The sequence below is a fragment of the Cetorhinus maximus genome, chromosome 21 (genome assembly GCF_964194155.1).
Source record: "Cetorhinus maximus chromosome 21, sCetMax3.hap1.1, whole genome shotgun sequence".
Taxonomy (NCBI): domain Eukaryota; kingdom Metazoa; phylum Chordata; class Chondrichthyes; order Lamniformes; family Cetorhinidae; genus Cetorhinus; species Cetorhinus maximus.
The window spans coordinates 19,212,289-19,226,468 of NC_135899.1; positions in this window are offsets into that span (position 1 = coordinate 19,212,289).

The window sequence follows — 14,180 nt, forward strand, 5'->3', positions numbered from 1 at the left end:
CCTCTGACCTGCTCTTATAGCCACGGTATTTATATGGCTAGCCCAGTTCAGTTTCTGGTCAATGGTAACCGCCAGGATGTTGGTAGTATGGGCATTCACCGATGGTAATGTTATTGAATGTCAAGGGGCGATGGTTAGATTCTCTCTTGTTGAAGATGGTCATGGCCTAGCACTTCTGCGGTGCAATTTATTATTTGCCACTTGTCAACCCAAGCCTGCATATTGTCCAGGTCTTGCTGCATCTGGACATGTACTGCTTCAGTATCTAACTCACTCGTCAATGACTGAAACATTCTCCAATACTTTGTACTGTCTTTTGAAAAAAAATAGCAAGTCAAACATTGTTTTTTCTTACACAATCTGTAGTTTTGGTAACAATAACTCAGAACATAATGACTAACGTTAGATGTGATTCTGCGATTGGACAGCATTTGTTGAACAATGAGATGGAGGAGCATAAGTAGACATACAAAGTGTCCATTGAAAGTAACCTCAAACTGTGAACCTGCAAACACATGGAACATCAAGGATCTGTAACGCATGTCACACTGCTCTTAAGACACGATAGATACCTACACAACTACATGTGGGCAAATGAATCGTCACTGGACGTGGTGCCTCCCGAGTTAGAAAATCTCAGACCCCCTCAAATCAGATTGATTAGCCAATGCATCCCCTTTTATGATACTCTTTACAAAAAGGTCAGAAGGCAATTTACTGTAGTACTGTCAATGTACCATCAACAGTGAATGAAATCCGTTTACTGAAACTGCCACAAAATGCTAATGTTGTACCAATCAAATTGAAATGAAGCTTGTTTTTAAAAAGGACAGTGTATGCACCAATACAGGAGACCAAAGTCATGGAGGCTCTCAGATGGCTCAAACAAAACAACACATTGTACAAGGATAAAATAACCTGTAAGGATTGGGAGAGCCAATGGGAAAATGCTGACCTATAGAAAGCAATTACTCATTGACCATCCGAAATTATAGCTACACTTCAACCAGATGATGTACAACGCACAGATGGACCACCAAATACCATTGCAGTTATTTACAATCTTCATGAACTGTGTCAAACGATTATCACGGTTTGTGGCCTTTAGCAAGGAGCCACAACTGTAACAAAATTGATATTCCCGATGATTGGGATTGTTCTTTTCATGCAGTTTCTGTCTTGCTAGCTGCAGCACTTAAAATAGATGGATTTGGACAAACATTTGTACACAGATAAGCCATGGCGAAGAAACATTGATCAGTTTTTGATTGAGATCAGTATACGCAGTTTACCATCCGTGAACTTTTGAAGGATCCTTGAATTCTGTCCTATCAGTCTTTGCTTTGAAGTCCATAAGGATCCAGATCGTTGCCATCACAAATGCACAAAATTTGAAATATCTCTGGAATATTGAAGAACACCTGATTTTAAAATTCTGTTGAATAAAATGTTATAATGAATAATTGAATAAATGCAATAATATAGTTTAACACTGAGTGCATACCTCCACCATACTTAATGTCCTTTTCATTTGTCCTTGTAAATGTTTCTCACACCTTCCTCAGGCTCTTGATAATCATTTGAATATTGTGGAGATCAGACATGCTCAAGCGTGGACTAACCAAGATTCTGCAGGTTTACCAGAATTTCTGTTGTTCAATTCTATCCTTCTAGAAATAAGTCCCAGTGTGGGGTTTGTTTTTTCTTTTGCTCTCGTTAACCCTATGATCATTACTTGCAGGACTTGTAGTCAGTGACTCTAAAGGGGATGCAGGAGCACAGGTACCCGGGTGTACATGTACACACGTCATTAAAAGTGGCAGGACATGCTGAGAGAGCAGGTATTAAAGCATACAGTATCCTGTGCTTTCTTGATAGGGGCACAGACTACAAGAGCAAGGAGGCTATCTTGTATAAGACACTAGTTAGACCTCAGCTGGAGTACAGCATACAGCTCTGGGCACCGCATTTTACAAAGGATGTGAAGGCATTGGAGAGAGTGCAGAAGAGTTTACGAGAATTATTTCAAGGATGAGAGACTTTAGTTATGAAGGTAGATTGGAGTTGTTGGGACTCTTTTCTCTTTTGGAAAAAAGGTGGCTGAGGGGAGATCTCATTTAAGTATTCTAAATCAAGAGGGGCCTGGACAGAGCAGATAGGGAGAAACTACTCCCAGTGGTGGAATGATTGAGAATGAGGGGTCACAGATTTAAAGTAACTGGGAAAAGAAGAAAAGCTATATGAGAAAAAAAAATCACACAGCGAGTGGTTAGGGTCTGGAATGCACCGCCTGAGAGTGTGGTGGAGGCAGCTTCAATCAAGGCATTCAAGAAGGATTATTGATTATTTGAAAAAAATACAAATGTGCATGGTTACAGGGAGAAGGTAGGAGAATTGCACTAGGTGAAACGCTCATTCACAGAGCTGGTGCAGACACAATAAGCCAAATGGCCTCCTTTTGTGCTGTAACAATTCTGTGATTTATCTCTTCTCCCAGATCTCCTGTTATGGAACCCCACTTAGACACTGACCTTCCAACGAGCATGTGGCTTTCTTATTCATTCCACTAAAATGTACGCTTCACACTCATCTATTATCTGGCACTTACATGCGCATCTTGCAAGTTCATTAATGTCTTCCTGTGTTTTGTTGAGGTGCTGCACTGTATTAACTGCATCCCTTGCATCCCTTACAATTTCAAAATTTGCGGAATGCATTACTTTTAATTCCCAACCCAAAATGTAATGGTAACAACACCAATCCCATCTTTTGCCAGAGTAACTACCTTTAACTCCTACAATGTTTCCTGTCAGCCAGCTTGCTAATAATTCTATCACTCTCAAACACGTCAAGGGATACTTATTAACGGATAGATATGAGATTGAGGCAGCATTTATACTTCATATCTCGTGTCTTTCACCCCCATGAACTTCCTTTGGTTCCCTCTTACTACACCCAATCCTGGGGTCAAGCTAAAGGAGGCTGAGGGACAACATGTCAGCAGGTTCAGAAAAACTGAAATTAATCTATTCAGAAATGAAATGTGCACATGGTTTCAGCTTCTTCAAATCCGAGGATTTGTAAGTGGAAATCTAAGGATAAGTATCCAACTGTTTTCAATTGAACCATGCTTAGCCCAGTGTTCTGACAAGTTGTATAATTAAGGCAGTAGAGAGGCCTCTACACTATATAGTGGGTGGGGGGAGGGGTCATGTGAGAGGACATGTGGTAAATTAAAGGGAAACGACAGGGTAATAGAGTAGAGTAGCAATTTGAGTAATGGTAACCAGTGTGGCAAGAAGGGACAAGGGTGTACCAGCAGATAAGGCCAGAGATTACAAAAATGGTAGAAAAGACAAATTAAAAGCTCTGCATCTGAATGTGCGCAAGATTCAGAACAAAATTGAGGAATTGTGAGCACAAACAGAAGTAAATCTGTATGACCTGATGGCCAGTAGTTGGTTGCAGGGTGCCCAAGGCCTCGACCTGATTGTGAAAGGGGATTTGACCCTTCAGAAAGACAGGAAGCTGGGAACAGGTGGTGAGGTAGCTCTGTTAAAGAAGGATGACATTCCTACAATAAAGAGAGACACGACCTTAGCTCTGTAAATATGATGCAAAATCAATTTGTGTAGAGATAAGAAATAGGAGAACTAAGAGGTCACTTGTGGGCATAGTTTATAGGCCCACTAACAGTCATTACACTATAGGACAGAGTACATGGTAAAAAAATAAATGGCGTGTGTAAGAAAAGGACTGCAATAATCATGTAATCTACATGTAGGAAGGATAACTTGCTGCAATTTAGAGAGCCTTGGCAAGACTGCATCTGGAATATTGTGCACAGTTTTGGTCTCCTTATCGAAGGAAGGATATACTTGCCATAGATGGAGGCAACAGAGGTTCACCAGACTAATATAAAAACAAAAAACTTCACATGCTAGAAATCTGAAATCAAAACAGAAAATGTTGGAAATACACAGCAGGTCTGGCAACAACGAGACGGAAACAGAGTTAACGTTTGAGTCCATGAGACTTCTTCAGAGCTGGAGAGGTAAAAATGTGATGGGTTTTATGCTGTTGAAAAGATGTGGGGGAAGATGGTGTGCAGCAGATGGAGCAAAGTAGGAGATGAGGAGAGATTAAATGACAAAGAGAGTAGTAATGATAGTATTAGAGACCAAAGCCGATGTTGGTAGCAGCAGAATGATCAGCCCTGTCTGAAGCAAGATGATGCATTAGTAGCAGAACAACGGTCAGCACTTCTTGAAAGCAAAACTTAACAAAAAGATACAGACTGGCATTTGGGGCTGGGTGGGTGGTGTCGAAAAAAAAAATCCAAATGGAGGACAGAGTTCGTGGTCTGAAGTTGTTGAACTCCATGTTCAGTCCAGAAGGCTGTGAAGTGCCTAAATCGGAAGGTGAGGTGCTTTTCCTCCAGTTTGCTTGACCTTCACTGGAACATTGTGCAGGCCGAGGACAGAGGATGACAGCAAGATGGCGAATTGATACGGCAAGCGACAGAAAGGTTGGGGTTTATGCTTGTGGACTGAGAAAAGGTGTTCCGCACACCAGTCATCCATTCTGTTTTTGGTCTCCCCAATGTAAGCAGTGAATGCAATAGACTAAAGTGAATCAAATGCAAGAGAAATGCTGCTTCACCTGGAAGAGGGGATTGCGGAGAGTGGTGGTGAAGGGGCAGATGTTACACCTCCTGCAATTTCATGTGAAGGTGCTGTGGGAAGGGGATGAGGTGTTGGGAGTGACAGAGTGGCCCAGGCTGTCAAATTGCAGATTGCTCTCCTGGCCTTTAGATTCCTCTCTACCCCACCCTTGATTTCCCCACTTGGTGGAAGCTCCTCCACAAACAGATGTTGACACTCAGCTAGAGACACAAAAAAAAACTACTGAACAATGAGAGAGGGTGGGGGGGGGGGGGGGGGAGGCAGAGAGTTAAAAAATGCTGACCAATGAGGGAGGGGGAAAAACCAACCCCAAGGTAAATACAGTAACATTTTCAAATGGCACATGATCAGACCTAAAAGCTGCAAGAATCCCTTTCAGTTTGAACAAGATTTGCTCTGTTGCCCCTTCGGGGATATAATAAACTCTGGGCCACCACCCAGACTCTGGAGCAAAAAGGCAGCAAACAGAACAAGTGTAGAAACGAAAGTCGGAGCTTCAGCCCAGACAAAGCGCAATTTTATTTCAACAATATCTCCAACTCCTGCACAAAAAAAAATGTTCTGGTGAACATTTCAATCATGAAGCGGCAGAGCCGCGGTTACATTGCGGAAGGGCTGGAAAATCGGATTTGCAAAAAACATTGGCGAATGGGGCAAAAAATGACGTTTCTCAAGTTAAGCAAAGACTTGATGTCTGATAATGGCGCAGTGTGTAAGGACAGGGAAACGTCAACAGAAACCGTAACACACACACACACACACACACAACAAAATAGGTCGAGTTAACGTTTCAGATCGAGGTGGGATTTCATCAGAACTGTTGAAAGATAGAAATGGAGGAGCTATTAAGTCAGTGGAAAGGGCAGGAAGAACAAAAGGGAAGGTCTATGCAGGACAGGGGAGATTAAATACTACAAGATTTCATGATGCAACAGCCAAAGAGAGTGGTAAATGGGTATAGTTAGGAGGAGCAAAACTGTCCAGACGAGACTATGTAACAACCACCTGAATGCAAAGAAGGTATAAAGAGACAAGACTAATCCAGCAAATCAAAAACTAGAACAAGATGGAGGCAGAGGTTATGATCTAAGATTGTTGAACCCAATAATATCAAAGCCAAATATTGCAGATGCTGAATCTAAGATTGTTGAACTCAATGTTGATCCCAGAAGGCTGTAACGTACAAGTTGAACGATGAGGTGCAGTTACTCGAGTTAATTGAGCAGGCTTACAACGTTCCACAGAACAGTTCACCATGAAGTTATTATCGATATTCCACCATGTGTTAACTAAGTGACCATTGCAAGAAGGAAAACACCAATACCAGACTTTCCAATGTCTAACACAATCATATTTGTACAACATTTCAAATACCATAAAAGACTGTAATAAAACTAACCAACCCATTTCACAGGTATGTAAATACATAGCAGTACATGGAAAAAGGGAAACAAGAATAGATGGTATGGTGCAAGCAAGCAGCATGGAAGTTGCACCACCTCTGGACAACATGCTACACAGTGTCATGAAATGCATTGATCTTTTGTCTCCCTGGGTGCTAAATTTGCAGTCTGTGTAGATTGTAGTATTTAAAAGGTGCAGGGTGTTCCAATGCCTGTTACAATGATTCCTGCCAAGTAACAAGGGTGGGACCCTATTGGGAGTGTTTTGATAGTTCCCCAGCTAAATTCAAGGGTCAGTGCACAGCTCTTCTTGAGGCAGTCAGTTTCAAGAAGTCAGCTTACAAGTGTCACAGACACAGGGACAGGAACAGGTCTCAGTCAATTTAAAGAAAGCTGTGGGGAGCAGACCTTAAGTGGGCTGTAGGCAGTGGTACTCTGCTTGGCGTGGCCATAGATCTGAAAGTATGCGTGTGAGCTAGTGTTTGACTGTACTGGGGAATCCAGGGAGAATGAATCTCAGAAGACGAGATTGAAACCCTGTAAGCTGGGCTATTGTTAAAGTGCAAAAGTGGGAGTGATTTTTGGAGAGAATTCCAAGGAGAGTTCTTCAAAGGCGGAGTTGGGAATGCCTCATGGGGCAGAGTTTTAATGAGATTGTTTGACTGGTGTTTACTGATGTCTAGGTGAGTTATTTAGAAATCCATGGGCTGTGTCTTGGTTGCCTCTGCCATTTACTCTGTAGTGTGGTGTGTTCGACCACAGTTCATCTGTTAATTCACATGTACTGCATACTTACCCTGAATGTTAGAGTGTAAGACAGATTTGAAAATGTTTTATCTTTCTGAACTTGTGTAGTAATGTTTGTTTTTGTTTGTTCAAAATCCAAGGAATCTCGTGGCTTTATTCCAAAAGAAAGTGTCTTGAATCTCAACCTTTATCTACAAAACGTTATTAGTCCCTAACCGGATCTCCCCCCACATCCCAGGGTCTGGCCAAGGATTGTCACAACAGCAATGCCCAAATCTTATTCTGAGAAATGGCTGTGAACAGAGTGTGGAAAGAGTCAGAATTATAAATGAAAAGAAGGGACATTAATGAAGATAGAGCAATGTTTGGTTTAGAAACCAGGCCCACTCTTATATGTTGCAATGTATCCAACACAAACACACACACAGCGCTCCCTTCTAGCTGTTTTCTAGCTGGGACTCACTCTTTAATCTTCTCTCTGCTCTAAATCACAATAAGGTAATAGCAATTATAGTCTCCACTTAAACATTCAAATATATTTTACTTCCTCGTCCTCCTCAAGTTACATAGATCTGAACCATTCAGTTTTGCTTCCCTTTCCACAGAGGCTGACCAAGTGTTTCCAAGAGCTTTCAGTTTTTTTTCAGATTCCCAGCATTTTGCTACATTGTTTGAGTGTATACGTGCGCGCACTTGCACATGGTGATCGTGTCATACAGGAGTAATGCAATTCCTTCTGGAGTCTGCAGTCAAATGAGAATGATGAGGCTTTGCTATTGATTTTATCTTGTCCATGATCAGTTGCAGGCCATCTGGAGCATGCAGGTTGACTCAGACTGGCCAGGGCAGGAGTTTTCCAAGATGTTGTGTCTGCAGCTTCCCTTGTTTTTCCCGGTAAGTTCCTGGATTCCTGACATTCGACATAGGAGTGGGTACGTTGGTCATATACTACATTTCCAATTGCACTACAGCCATCTCCAATGGATGTGCTGCATGGCTATTACCTTATGTGGTTAGAAGGATGCCCAACCATGACGAATGCTTTAGAGAAGGTGCAAAAAAGATTCACGACCATGATTCCAGGGCTGAGGAACTCGACGTGGTTAGATTAGAGAAGCTGGGACTGTTATACTAAGTGATGTGTGTCCCACACTTCTGTGCAATCGAACCATTCCTTAGCTGAAGCATTGATTCTTCATTTGGTTACACAACATTACAAATATCACTAAACCTCATGGCTCAAACCTGCTGCAGTCTTTGACAGAACCTCTAGCTCGTACATCTGGGATTAATGTATGGTGTATGTTAAAGTCAGTTACCCAACAGCTGGAATAGACCCAGGAACCAACCAGCTTCTTCCCAAAAAATATACTTTACTGATAAAAATTTGCAAAAAGAAAACAGTTCAAGTTTGACATCATATTTGAGATTGTTATCGTAAATTGGTCGTCAGTGTAGTCATTAGCACACTCAAGATTGTTCAGTAAGTGCTGCCCAATCACGGAATCACATCGGACAGTTTTGCAAGTGTGGGCTGCTTGTGTACTCTGCCTATTATGAGCAACCAAAGGAACAGGCTGTTTGATTCCATCAGCTAATCGCTGAGACATATATGGCAGTAAAACTGCTTTTTAAGTGAAAAATATTGCTGCCGGTGGGCAGTAGGCATTTTATTTTCAATTGTGTGGTATTTTGAATCATTCATCTCTAGCATAGCTAGAATTACATTCTGCAATATTCTACAGGTTGAGTATCTGTTATCCGAAATCCTCGGGGCCAATCGCATTTCGGATTTCAGATAATTTTGATTTTCGGGATACCACGTATGGGACTGGGCCTACTTACATTACAATAGTCCAAGCCTAAATTGAATAAAATGGCCAGAAAAGTAAGATGTATCACTGAATAATAAATGCAGGGTACCTGTAATAGTACCCACCCATGGCAATTCTGCTTGTAGGAAAGGGTTCAGAGTGTCGATGTTCTCTCCTGGGAGGCATTCTTGACTAGTTCCCCCAGCTTCATTTGCGTCATCAACTTTGGCTTTTCTTTCATAAGTTTGTCTTTTGATTGACGTTATTTCTTGCTCACTTATAATTGCACGTTATTCGGGTGCATATATCAACCTGTCACACATCTTAAGAATATCATCCACTGGCACTTTCTCTACTGGGTTCACTCATCAACACTGTATTTATCAAGTTGGTCTTGATGTAACACCATTCCTGCAATCTCCCTGTCAGTCAAAGAATGAACATTGGGAGCATTTTTAACGGTGTTAAACACTTCCTCAATATCCTCAGCCTCCAGTGTATTCACACATTCCATTCATATGCATCTTGAATACTCAAGGAGCTAGTTTACCAGAATTTTTTCCCTTGTTCACATGAGTCTTCAAAGTTCTTTGTCAATATTATCGTTTCGATGAACAACGTTGCAGGCCAAAGGTTGTCCCACCGTTGGTCGGTGTCTTTATCAAAAAGGCACCACACATTAGCAGATACATAGATGGTGTCAGGGGGAGCTGGTGGTATAGTGGTATTGTCACTGGATTAATACTCTAGTGACCCAAGGCAATACTGTGGGGACCCAGGTTGAAATCCCACCAAGACAGATGGTGAAATTTAAATTCAATCAAAATGTGGAATTTAAAGTCTGATAATAGCCATGGAACCATTGCTGATTGTTGTAAAAACCCATCTCGTTCACTAATGTCCTTTAGGGGAGCAAATCTGCTGTCCTTGTCTGGCCTCCATGTGACTCTGAACAAGGACAATAAATGCTGGTCTAATCAGTGATGCCTACATCACATGAATGAATTTTTTAAAAACTGTAAACTCCTTTTGGATGCCTTCCACCCCCCAGGCCTCTGTCATAGCGCCAAATATACTATTCAAGAAGGAGTCTTTATATCTACATTTCATGATCCGAAAATTACTTTGGTCCATTGACTGAGTTAATGACGTTACTTTGGGGGAAAAGTAAACAGCGAAAACATTGTTCTTCACCAAGAATTCAGCAGGAGAATGTGCTTAACCATTGTCCAGGAGAAACATGATTTCACAGCTCCCAACGTGCCTCTGGTACAAAGTGGTTGTGAAATCAATCAGAAAACATGTCCCCGGTTACCCTCATTGGCAGAATAGTGAACAGGTAATGTCCGAATCCTTTTGAAGCATCTGGGACGTTTGCTCTTCCCAATTACAGACAATTTACATTTGCGTGTGCTGGCTGCATTGGCACAACCAAGGACAGTCAGCCTGTCCTTAGCACCCTTAACACCTGTTGGTGCACTCTCCTCAGCCGCTTTTAGCATTTTCCTCGGGATGTATCACCAGACCAGAGTTGCGTGTTGATCACTGAAACAATTGGTGAGGGTGCGGTTAAATGGGGCCAGAGATAGCAGTCACAGATGAGGCTGTGATGGAAGGAGCAGTGGATGGGTGCAGAGCCCGGGAGGGGGCAACATTCAGACACAGGCATTCAGCGTTTCGAGAGGCACTGGCGGAAATTTCCCCACAGTCAGTCCGCCTCTGAGGGACAGTCAGTAGCCCTGAACAAAACTACTACGCGGGAACACGGGCCTAGCTTTTGACATCCTTTCCCTTTGCCCAGGAAGCTTCATTTTTGTCACATCATTGTCCCACTGTACATTCTGATACTGAGATGCATGTCTTCCAATTAGCACACTCCGATTTTAAAGAAAGCCTGACTGTATAGATAATTCCACCTCCTCCACCACCATCACCCCACCCCAACCCAAGTAATTCAAACCCAAAACATTGAACATTGATCTGGTTCAATTAATGGGTAAATATGGTCAAGTAATGACATGTAATATTTGATATTTGTTGAGCAAGGTGACTTGTGATCCTCAGCAAGTAAACATTGCAGAATCATTGGCGGCATTTTAAATTGCAGAAAAAATGTAAGGAGCATTTGGTGAGCACCCTGGCCAGGAGCCTCTTAGACCTGAGTACCGTTTCTACCCAGTCTCCGCTCTCTGAGGACCCATGTGAAGCTGGTTTGCCAGTCAAAACCCAGCTCCCAGCTTCACATCGCAATGCTGGTTATAATCCAGCATCATTTTGGTAATTGTCCTGGGTTACTAGCTCAAAATAACCTGACGTAGTTCCTCTTAATGTGGACCTGTGCTGAGATTTAGGTGAGAAAGGGATTCAATGTCAGTGTGAAAGGCTGATGAGTCAGATGGGGTACAGTGTCTGTGTGAACTGGGTCCAGAGGAGATAGGATACTTGGCGTAACTGGTGAGCTAATTTTAGAGAAGCGGTATTTGTTGATAGTAGAAATGTCACGTTGTCTCTCCCATTTCTAACAAAATCTTAAATCCAATAATTCTGAAGTATAAAAGGAATTAAAATTGTGAATTCTTTTCTGCAGGACAGGCCCCAATGAAATGCACATTTGAGGTTCCTGATCATGCTTTTGTTTATTTATATTTTCTTTGAACCTACATACGAATTAGGAGCAGGAGTAGGCCACTCAGACCCTCGAGCCTGTTCTGCCATTCAATAAGATCATGGCTGATCTGAATGTAACCTCAACCCCATATTCCTGCCTACCCCCGATAAACTTTTATCTCCTTGTTATTCAAGAATCTATCTACCTCTGCCTTAAAACTATTCAAAGACTCTGCTTCCACCGTCTTTTGAGGCAGTGAGTTCCAAAGACTCACCACCCTCTGAGAGAAAAAAAATTCTCCTCACCTCTGTCTTAAATGAGAGACACCTTATTTTTAAACATTGACTCCTAACTCTAGATTCTCCCACAAGACGAAACATCCTCTCCACATGCACCCTGTCAAGACCCCTCAGGATCTTAAAGGTTTCAATTAATTCACCTCTTACTCTTCTAAATTCCAGTGGATACAAGCCTAACCTGTCCAGCCTTTCCTCATAAGACAGCATTCCCATTCCTGACATTAGTCTAGTAAATCTTCTCTGAAATGCTTCTAATGCTTTTACGACATTCTTTAAATAAAGAGACCAGTACTGAGCACAATACACCAGATATGTCTCACCAGTGTTCTGTACAACTGAAGCACAACCTCCCTACTTTTGTAATCAATTCCCCTCACAATAAATGATAGCATTCTATTAGCTTTCTTAATTACCTGCTGTAACTGCATACTAACCTTTTGTGATTCATGCACAAGGACACACAGATCAATCTGAATCTGAGCTCTACAATTTCTCACCATTGAGATAATAAGCTTCTTTTTTATTCTTCCTGCCAGAATGAATAATTTCACATTCTCCCACATCATACTACATTTGCCAGATCTTTGCCCACTTAACCTATCTGTGTCACTTTGTAGCCTCATTACATCCTCTTCACCATTTACTTTCCTACCTATCTTTGTGTCATCAGCAAATTTACCAACCATTCCTTTGGTCGCTTCATCCAAGTCATTTATCTAAATTGTAGACAGTTGAGGCCCCAGCACTGATCCCTGTGGCAAACTACCCCTCACATCCTGCCAACCATAAAAAGGCCCATTTATGCCTACTCTCTGCTTCCTGTTAGCCAGCCAATCTTCTATCCTTGCCAACATGTCACCACCTGCACCATGAGCCTTTATTTTCTGTAACGACCTTTGATGTGGCACTTTAGCAAATGCTTTCTGGAAATCTAAGTACAGTATATCCACCGGTTCCCCTTTATCCTCAGCACATGTGCTTCCTTCAAAAACTCTAATAGATTGGTTAAACATGATTTCCCTTCTGCAAAACCATGTTGACTCTGTCTGATTGCCTTGAAGTTTTCTAAGTGCCCTGCTATAACATCTTTAGTAATAGCTTCTAACATTTAACCCATGACAGATACTAGGCTAACTGGCCTATAGCTTCCTGCTTTCTCTCGCCCTCCTTTTTTGAATAAAGGAATTACATTTAGTATTTTCCAATCTACTGGAACCTTCCCCAAATTTAGGGAATTTTGGAAAATTAAAACCAATGCATCAACTATCTCACTAGCCACTTCTTTCAAGGCCGTAGGTTGAAGTCCATCTGGACCTGGGGATTTGCCAGCCCGCAGCCCCAACAATCTGCTCAATACCACTTGCCCGGTGATTATAATTTTCCCAAGTTACTCCCTTCCTTCCATTTCCTGATTTACAGCTATTTCCAGGATGTTACTTGTGTCCTCCATAGTGAAAACCAAAGCAAAATATCTGTTTAATTCATCCACCATCTCCCTACTTTCCATTATCAAATCCCCAGACTCACTCTCTAAAGGACCAATGCTCACTTTCTTAACTCTTTTATTTAAATATCTATAGAAATTCTAACTATATGTCTTTATATGACTAGCGAACTTTCCCTCAAACTCTAATTTTTCTCTCCTCATTATTTTTTTTGTCATTTTTGCTGTTCTTTATATTCTTTCCAATATTCTGACCTGCCACACGTCTTTGCGTAAGTATATGCTTCCAAGTGAAGATTTTTGTTTACGCCATAAGTTACAAAACCTGTTTTCACGCAAGGAAATGTTCTTGAGGATACAGCACTTTTGGATTCTATCCAAGTTTTGACACTGGTTCAATGGGAGATAATGAACGAAGAGATAAGACAACATTGTTAATTTGCACTATGTTAGGCTAGTTAATCAGTGCGCTGTCTTTCACACATATCGATTATGCTCCAACCCGGAAATGAACTGCTGACCCTGTGATCACAAAAACTCCATTCCTGTAACATTGTCCAGCTTTGCACAGACTTCAGCCCTACCGACACACTCAGCCATCACTCTGACTCCAGTCCTGACTATTCCAATGTTCTCATCGCCAGTAACCCGCCCACCGCCCAACATAAACTTCAGTTCATCTGTAACACTACCGCTTATATCCCATCTCTTGCCAAGTCCCTGTTACACATCACCCACGTCCTCACTAGTCTACAGGGGAACAAAGCGAGTGGCCTGTCAGATCTTCAGTCAAACGGAATATCTGTCTCTGCTTCCCGCCACACTTACAGACACTAGTCCTTGTATATGGGAGCTAATGGCAGTGGCCTTCCTTTGCCTAACTTATCTAAACCTGTCATAATCTTGTCCACCTCTATTAGACCCACCACCTTCGCTCCAGGGAGAACAAGCCTAGCTTCTCCAACCTAACCTCAAAACCAGTGGGGGTTAACCCCAGGGCCACCCAGCAATTCAAAGAGAAATTTGGGCGGCACAGAGGGGTGGGACAGAAAGGAAGGGAGAAAAAGAATTCTTTTTTTGAAAAAAAAATATTGAAGGAGACAAACTGAGTGAAGCGTTGAGAATGCCTTGGGAACAGCCCAGGACTGTTTTGCAGTGAGGATGGCTGAGTTTTGGAGAA